We start from the raw sequence: 9,886 nt of genomic DNA, 5'->3' as shown, positions 1-9,886 counted from the left end.
CTACCCTTCCTCCATTGAATTAGTTGTGCAAAAAAAGTGGACATGTTTATGCAGGCCTATTTCTAAGTTCTCTATTTTATTTCAATGACCTATGTGTCTATAGGACCCGGAACACCATACTGTCTTGACTACTATAGTTATACAGTTACCTCAATAATGTCTGTTTTGTTCACCATTGTATCCTCGACTCCTTGCAAGGTGCCTAGCAAATTGATACAAAATATATTTTTTTCTTGATTCAATTTTTTTAAACTTTTCATTTTTTATTTAAATAGATTTTTGGAGAACAGGTGGTGTTTGATTATGTGGATAAGTTATTTAGTGGTGATTTCTGCAATTTGAAGCACTCATCACCCAAGTAGTATACACTGTACCCAATGTGTAGTCTCGTATTTCTGATCCCCCTCCCACACTTTCTTGTGAGTCCCCAAAGTCCATTGTATCATTCTTTTTTATTTTTATTTTCATTTTTGAGACAGAGTTTTCCTCTGTCACCCAGGCTGGAGTATAGTGGTGTGATCTTGGCTCACTGCAACCTCTGCCTCCTAGGTTTAGCAATTCTCCTGCCTTAGCCTCCCAAGTAGCTGGGATTACAGGGGCGCACCTCCACGGTCAACTAATTTTTTTGTATTTTTAGTAAAGATGAGGTTTCACCATGTTGGTCAGGCTGGTCTCAAACTCCTGAACTTGGCTTCCCAAAGTGCTGGGATTACAGGCATGAGCCACTGCGCCCAGCCCATTGTATCATTCTTATGCCTCTGTGTCCTCATAACTTAGCTCCCACTTATGAGTAAGAACATATGATGTTTGGTTTCCATTCCTGAGTTACTTCACTTAGAATAATGGTCTCTAATTCCATCCATGTCGTTGTGAATGCTATTATTTATTCCTTTTTATGGCTGAGTAGTATTCCATGGCATGCATATATATATATATATATATATATATATATATATATATGTCACACTTTCTTTTTTTTGTGAGAAGAGACAAATGGTTTATTTGGTAACATGGATTAAAAAGACATTTGTAATTCCTTGTCTCTCTTCTGATGGCTGAACCAAACTGCGGCAGTCAAATGGAAAGCCACACATAAGAATTCCTTTGTGGGCCCTGAACTTTTGCAGAAATGCAAAGACTCCTGAGTTATACAACTTGCAACTATTATTATTTTCTAGACCGAAGTGCCAACTGTTGTACTTTCTAGCATATCAGTGGTTGCTACATTCTCCTTCTTGTCTTCGGGCTTCATGGCAAGAAACAGAAGTACTTCCTTCATGTTGTTGGAGTCCCTGAGAAACATGGCGACTCGGTCAATGCCCATGCCCCAGCCAGCCATGGGGGGCAGCCCATATTCCAAGGTGGTACAGAAGTTTCCATCTATGAACATGGCCTCATGATCACCTGCAGCCTTGGCCTTGGCCTGTTCTTCAAAAAGCTGCCGCTGCTGGATGGGATCATTCAGCTCAGTGTAGGCATTGACTATCTCTTCATGACAAATAGCTCAAAGCTCTCGGTCAGACCCTCTTTAGAGCAGTGCCATTTAGCCAAAGGGCTCATTATCTGTGGGTGATCAAAAATGAACGTAGGATTGATGCAAGTCATTTCCAGTAACTCCCCTACAAGCTTGTCAAGGAGCCTGGCTGTGGTCCGAGGTGGAGGGCATTCAACAGCTTTTGCCCCCCAGATATCATCAAGAATTTTGCAAGTTTCTTCAGTTTCAAAGAGGTTAGTTTCTAGTAGCTTCATCCTCAAGGCTTTCTCAAGCTCTTCTACCATGCTGATTCTCCGAAAGGGTGGGGTGAAGTGAATATCATAGGCCTGGCCCTCTGGGCCATCTGGGTGGTAGATGACCTTGTAACCGCCCGTAACATGCTTCACCATCACTGAAACCATGTTCTCCATGACTTCTATGAGATTGTGATAGTCTGCATAGGCCATGTAGAACTCACAGGTGGTGAACTCAGGATTGTGCATCAAATCAATCCCCTCATTCCGGAACTGGCATCCAATTTCAAAAACCCGGTCGATGCCACCAACCACAAGCATCTCATGGTAGAGTTCTGGAGCAATTCTCACATAAAAATTCATGTCCAGCTCATTGTGCTAAGTGATGAAAGGCTTGGCCACAGCTCCCCCTGGGATGATGTTCATAATGGGAGTTTCGGTCCCAGGAATCCCAGCTCATCCATGAAACTTCTTATATATGTGATGATCTTAGAGCGGGTGATAAATTTCTGCCTCACAAAGTCATTCAGGATCAAGTCCAAGTATCTCTGGCGATACCTTGTTTCCTTTTCTTTGAGGCCAAAGTGAAGATGAGGTAACATATGCAAACAGGGAGACAGCAGTGTGATCTCATATGGAATGATGCTCAGCTCACCCTTCTTGGTCTTCCCAGGATTCCCCTCGACTCCAATTATGTCTCTCTGATGCAGTTTGTTATTAATATGAATAAATTATTTTTCCAATTTATAATTCTGGAATTGGCCATGACTTGCAACTTTACCCCTCTCCTCGAAGATCATAGGAGATGAGCTTTACCCCAGAAGCTCTTTTGGCATGAATCCTACCTGCCACCCTTAAGGTGATGTCAGTCAGGTGATCCCCAGGCTGCAGGTGGTGACTATATTCTTCGATGAAGTCGGTGAGTGAGATGTCTATATGGAACTTGTGTGGGTATTGGTCTTCCCCATTGACCTTCAGTTGATGAATTGCCTGACTGTGGATTTTGCAGTATTGATTTGGGTCCAGGCTCTCTTCCTCAGAACCCACACCATTGTCAGCCGTGTGGTTGGTGGCAGCATCGGGTTTCTCACTGAGCTCTTTCTGCTTGGCCTCCTTCTCTGCTACTTTCTTCTCAGCTTTCAGGCATCTCTTCAGCTCATTCTAGCTCAGTTTCAGCTTGGTGCCATCCACTTTCACCTCGGCCCCCTACACCTCTGCCATCTTTCCGCACCACATTTTCTTTATCCACTAGTTGACTGATGGGAATTTGAGCTGGTTCCATTTTTACAATTACAAATTGTGCTGCTACAAATATATGTATGCAAGTATCTTTTTAGCATAATTACTTCTTTTCCTCTGGATAGATACCCACTAGTGGGATTGCTGGATCAAATGGTAGATCTACTTTTGATTCTTTCAGTAAACTCCAGACTGCTTTCCATAATGGGTAGACTAGTTTACATTCTCACCAGCAGTGTAAAAGTGTTCCCTTTTCACTGCATCCACACCAACATCCATCGTTTTTTAATTTTTTGATTATGGCCATTCTTGCAGGAGTAAGGTGGTATCACATCATGGTTTTGATTTGCATCTCATAATTATTAGTGATGTTGAGCATTCTTTTCATATGTTTGTTAGACATTTGTGCACCTGCTCCACTGGTGGTAGCAGGGGAGTAAAGTGGACTCCGTGAGGGTCCTTGGTTGTAGTTTTGTTTAGTGCTCTGATTTTGTGTTGGTTGGTCTCCAGCCGGGAAGTGGTGCTTTCAAGAGAGCATCGCTGCGGTAGTATAGGGAGGATACAAGCTTGCCCTACGGTCACCTGGATAAGTATTCGGGGTGTCTAAGGCAGAGAGTGTGGCCATAGAGCTTCCACGAGATTATGTCCTTTGTCTTCAGCTACCAAGGTGGGTTGAGAAAGACCATAAGGTAGAGGCAGAGTTGGTTGTATCTGAGCTCAGACTCTCCTTGGGCAGGGTTTGCTGTGGCTGCTGTGGTGGATAGAAGTCTGGTTCTCGGGTCAATGGAATTACGTTCCTAGGGGGATTATGGCTTTCTGTGCTGTGTCATACAGGTCACCAGGGAAGTGGGGGAAACCAGCAGTGACAGATCTCACCAAGATCCCACACAGCCCAAAACGCCAGTCGCACTCCCACCATGCCCCTGCCAACAGCACTGATTTTATTCCCAGGCAGCTGGTGAGCAGAGCTGAAAACTTGCCCCAGGCTACAAGCCTCCCCGCTGAGAAAGCAAGCAGGGCTTTCAGATTTCATGCCTCCCTTCCTGCCGCAGTTTCCCATGCACACTCCTGTTTTCCCCATCTTGTGGATTCTGCCCATGAAACTTTGCATTCAGTTGAAATTGTTATGAAGTTCAGCTAGAGGTTTCCTTCTCCCTGTTGGCTTTCCCCAATTCCACTGACAGTCCACCCCATGGATTCCTGTGAGACAAAGTGAGGAATGGCTTCCCTAGGGACTGTGAGGGCTCACAGGGCTCTTCCCAATGTATATCCCTGTATTTCATTCAGCTCTCTAAATTCATCTCAGCTCCAGGTAAGGTCAAATCCTTCTTCTGTGATCTGGACCTTCAAGATCCCCAGTGAGGATGTGTGTTTGGGGGCAAATGTTCCCCTTCCCACATTTTGGGCACTCACAGGTTTTCATCTGTCTCACAGAGCCTGCAGCAGCAAGCCACTGCTTTCAAAGGGGCTGTGGATTCTCTCAGCTTTCCTGGTATGTTCCTGCAGTAGTTCTTGGAGCAAAAGTTCACAATTTGAGTCTCCGCGCACTGCTCTGTACATATGAGTGGGAGCTGCAAGTTAGTCCTGCCTCCTATCTGCCATTTTTCCTGATGCAATATTTTTGTGTCTTTAAATTTGTGTACACTTATTTGTTGTTTGTTTTTGGGTTTTGACACTCGGTCTCCCTCTGTTGCCCAGAATAGAGTGCAGTTTTTGTTTTGTTTTAAGAGACAGATAGGGTGGAGTACAGTGGCTACTCACAGGAATGATCATAGTGCACTATAGCCTCAAACTCCTTGACCTAAAATGGTTTTTCTGCTTCAGGCTCTTGAGTAGCTGTGACTATAGGCACGTGCTACCACATTTGGTTACTTTTTATATATTTCTGCAGTGAAGCAGAAACATATTCTGGGTGAAGACAATCTTGGAATCTATGCTATCTAATGGAACTCTCTGTGATGATGGAAATTTTCTCTGTCTGCACTATCTGATACGTTAGCCACTAGCCACATGTAGCTACTGAGCACGTAAAATGTGGCTGGTGCAAGTGAGAGCTGATGTAAAATTTTTATTTAATTTCAGTTAATTTAAATTTCAACAATCACCTGTGGCTAGTGGCTACTATATTGGGCTGCACAAGTCTAGAGAGTGGACATGAAAGAGGATGACTAAAATGGAGGCAGGTCAAGGTCATTATGTTTCAAACAGTCAGGAACTGCTAGGCCAATGGTTTGAGTAATAAACCATGTGGACTTTGAAACCCTCCAGGACAATGACATGAATAGTGGCAAGGAAAGATATGTGTTACAGGCAAAAAGGCCTGGATTACTTTGGGGGCATGACCAGTGTCTAGGCAACAGAGATGAGCTATGGTAACTGATCGATTCATCTGACATGGGTTAAAGTGGTGGTTCCAGCAAGGAAGACAAACAGCAGCCTGGAAGCTTCCACAGAAAATCTAGAGGATGTCAGCCCCTTCTCCAGTCCCTGTAATAGAATGGGCATCCTACACTCTCCACTACTCCAACAGTGCCCTTAGAGAAAATCCAAGTTAGGTAGGGCAAGGAGGCATAAGTAGCACTTGGTGACAGGGTGAGATATATGAGAGCTTGTTTACCACAAAACAAAGAATCTGGGGAGCACAGTGGAAACATTTTTGAGGAAAGGAAGACATGGAAAGAAGGGCTGAATATAAGAAGCACAAGCTATAAGAATATGAAAGACAATGGAAGCAAAACTGCTCTCCAAAACTCTGCCCAGGTGGCAGTAGAGCTGGTCTACTGGTCTCCCTGGAAAAAGGCTCTATTGCCCTAATTATATAGCTTTGGAAACTTTTTGGCAAGAAGATAACTATTTGTTAGCAAGCAATGTATATTAAACTTTTCCTAAAAATTAACATTTTGTGCAACAAATTTTTTATTGTAAAATATGCATAACATGAAATTTACCAATTTAGCGATTGTAAAGTGACCATTCAGTGGCAGTTAGTATATTCATAATCAATAAATGGTTTTGAACATAAAAAGAAGGTGAGGGGGCATTTGTAGTGGTAGCCAGTGATGGGACTCTAGTGGGCTTCACTGTTCTCAAGATTCCAAATGAAATGAAAGTATGATGTCAAGCTACTTCACATTCAGTGCTGGCTGAGGTATAGGTGATACAGAAGAAGATGGTGAATCTGGTTTATAGGCACTGAGCTGGGTGCAAATACTTTGTTCACTCAAAAACATTGTATAAGTGAATATTGAATCCAGTTCTCTCCTTTTGCTTCTGAATGGCACAGAAACACATTATTCTGAGCCACAGAAGCTAATTAACCCTCTATTATTCTTGTTTTCTCATGAATAAAATTGACTAACATTAATAGTTCCAGAACTGTCATTAAGATAAAATATATGTAGAATGTATTAGCATAGTGCTTGACACTTACTATGTTCTTAATAAATGGTAGCTATTATCATTATTATGGTACTGATCCAACTCTCCATTTTATGAGTTATTAGAACAATGATCATGTCCCCTCTGTTGAACTAATCTCATTAAGGGCAGAAGCAGTACACACTGATATTTTAATACTCCATAGATTCAACACATAGTAGGAAGTACATACACATTTGTTGAATAGAATAATTCTTTTATGTCTACCTCCTTCTTCTTCCTCCACCCCTAGCTGAAGTCTATATGAAGAGGTTTGGTTGCTAAGAACACAGGTTTTAGAGTCAGATATAGGGTTGAATTTTGGCTCTGCCACTTACTATCTACATGGCCTTTGGCAGATTACTTGATGGCTCTGAGTCTCATGTGTAACATCAAGAAAATAAATATCTACTTCATAGAATTAGATAAGAAAATTTAGTAAAATACCATACCTGTACAAATATTAATAGTTTCTTGAATAGTAATCATTCCTATTGCTATTATTATTATTGATATGGTTTGGATCTGTGTCCCTGCCCAAATTTCATGTCAAATTGTAATCCCTGGTGTTGGAGGCTGGGGCCCAGTGGAAGGTGACTGGACCATAGGGATGGTTTCTCCTGAATGATTTATCACCTTTCTTCTTGGTACTGTCCTCACAATATGAGTTTGTTCTCATGGGATATGGTCATTTAAAAGTGTGTGGCACCATTCCCTTCACTCTGTCTTCTTCCTGCTCCAGCCAGCTGGCCTGCCGGCTCCCCTTTGCCTTCCACCATGATTATAAGTTTCCTGAGGCCTCCCCAGAAGCCAAGTAGATGCCAGCATCATGCTTCCTGTACAGCCTGCAGAACCATGAGCCTGGTCTAAGTTTGTGGTTCATAAAATCTCTTTTTTCTTTATAAATTATCCATTCTCAGGTGGTTCTTTATGGCAATGCAAGAATGGACTAATACAATTATTAATATATGTTTCTTTTGAAAGAGGAGGCATACACCCAGCTCATTCTAATGGGGATTAAGGAGTGGTTTGGTGAGGTGGAGCATGATACATTCCCACTAAGGAATGAAACATGTTAATGCACCTCCAACTCATCCAGGAAAGATTTCCTAGAGTTGGAAAAGCAAGACAGACACAAAAGTTTAAGAGAAACTGAATCAGCTATAAATAAAACTGGCAAGTGGGTGACATTTGTTAGTGGTATACACCTTCTTTACCCAGGCCATTACCTCTTTCTCAGTTTATGCACTTACTAATATGCCCAGAGCAAGCCTACCGTGTTGTCTACCAATGCTCCAGAACCTCCTCTTCTAACCACTAAAAAGTCACTTATTTTGCTTGTTCTAGACTCCTGGGAACCAGTCAGGAGCTAATTTGCTAACCTAATTAGAGATCAGGTGTTAACAGGCTGCTAATAGCTTCTTGTTTCTTCACTATGCAGTGCTTTCAAGCACCTTATCTAATAAGAGAGACGTGTGAAAACTGAAGGCCTGGGAGTAAGGAAAGGCTCAGGTCTTTGGGGAAGGAAAACTTTCTCATTCCTCGTAGGCAACTGCTTACTAAGCCCTGGGGTAGAATGAGCCTTGAACAAAAGAAAAAGAATGTGAAGTGAAATTACTAGGCCCTTCCCAGTAAACTCCTTTGATGTCCTCAAAGTGGTAATAACCACAATAAACACCTCAAAGTTGCATCCACTCCCTTTAGGGTTTACACATTACTCTCATAGACAGTATGTTGTCTAATCTTTTCTCTTAAGAATTTCCTAACCCCTGCTTGCCTCAGATCCAAAGTCATTGCCACCTGCAGTTGACACCAACTGGTAGACCAGCCTTTCATTTTCTACCGTCTTTGAGACTCAATTCCCATTATAGGCTTGCTTTTCACCAGCCATCTATCACCAATGAGCATTTCTGGAGCTCCTAACATGTGTAATAAGGCCCTGTCTTTCCTTCCTGGCTACCATTGAGACTGTATAATGAATGTATGGAGTTTTATTCACAAATGTGCCAGTAGTTATCTCATGGACGGAGACATGTTTAGGCTATTTTTTTCCGTGAAAGTATGCAACTTTCAATTGATTTGTCCACCTGGTTCCTTTTGGAAAAGTGTCCAATCACTAATCAATCATCCTGCTTTTCCAGAACTGAGGGGTTTCCAGGGATGTTCCATATTAAACAGGGGAGTCCTGGGCAAACTGGGACGGTTGGTTACACTAGAACACTTTATGATTGCTCACTGTTTACCTAGCATGACTTTAGGCACTGGTGGGTTGTCTTCCAGGCCGGCCTTAAATGAAAGCCAGGGCAAGTGGTGCTTTAAGGCAGAAAAGTGCTGGCAAGTGTTTCTAACAACCAGCTCTCTGAGTGAGGGTGAGGGAGATCCCTGATTTGTAGCATTTGCTGATTTCTTTGGTCTAAACACATCCACCATGGCTAATTTCAAGCTACCAAAGTGATGTCATTAAGTCTGGAATAGAGAAAATATGTAGAATAGAACACATTATTTAATCTTTCCACTACACAGATAAAATAGATGTGAATACCCTTATGAGCATAGATAGTAAAATGCAGCAAAATAATCAGAAAGTGATGAGTTTTGAGTTTTATTACCTTTATTTTAATATAATTTCTTTAATTGTAAGTTTATGATTTAATTTTTAATAATGGCTTTGTTTAAATAACCAACTTGCAAAACTTCTGAAAAGTTAACCATCAACTTCCATGAGACAGTAAGTCAGTTCCAGCGCATCACTGAAAGGATCCTAGGAAAGTCACCCCTTTTCATCATGTTTATGCCTTTTTTCCACTGGTTTGCCACAAATGCTTGAAAGTCCACCAACTGAAATTTATTTCTTTGATCTGAGCTCTGTGTTTAGTGTACTAAGAAGAGCAAGACCACAAATAAGGATACTTACGTTCCAATCCAATCTCAGTCTTATAATGAATTAGCTGAGTGACCTTGACCTATTTGGACCCCAAGTTCCTCATCTGTAGAAGAAGGGAGTTAGACAACTAATGTTCTTAAATGACTCTTTCAGGCATATTTGTGAGTGTGAGTGAGAGTGTGAGTGTGTGTGTGTGTGTGTGTGAGAGAGAGAGAGACAATGTGTGTGTTTAAAGCTCCATTGCAGTATAATTGACATACAACAAACTGGACACATTTATATAGTACAATTCGATGAGTTTGTACTGAAATCATCGCAAAAACAAGATAATGAGCATATCCATTATTCAAAAAATTTTTCTTTTAACCTTTTGGAGAGCATCCCTTCCTCTCCCGAGTCCTGTCCTCAAGTAACCACTCATTCATTTTTTGTCAGTAATAAATACTTCAAATTTTCTAGAATTTTACAAAAATGGAATCACACAGTATGTGTTCTTTTTGTCTAGAAACTTTCTCTTAGCATATTTATTCTGAGACTCATTCATATTGCTGCATGTATCAATAGTCTGTTCCCTTTTATTTACCATACTTCATTGTATGGATGTAGTAAAATTTATTT

General features: G+C 41.5%; 1 pseudogene; it reads right to left on the bottom strand.

Annotated features, from left to right (window-relative positions):
- Positions 1-987: 987 nt before the first annotated feature.
- Positions 988-5,777, bottom strand: LOC100408752 (lysine--tRNA ligase pseudogene; annotated as a pseudogene).
- Positions 5,778-9,886: the final 4,109 nt, after the last annotated feature.

This window comes from Callithrix jacchus, chromosome X (genome assembly GCF_049354715.1).
Source record: "Callithrix jacchus isolate 240 chromosome X, calJac240_pri, whole genome shotgun sequence".
In the NCBI taxonomy this organism is placed as follows: Eukaryota; Metazoa; Chordata; class Mammalia; order Primates; family Cebidae; genus Callithrix; species Callithrix jacchus.
This window is presented reverse-complemented; position numbering and strand designations above follow the sequence as displayed.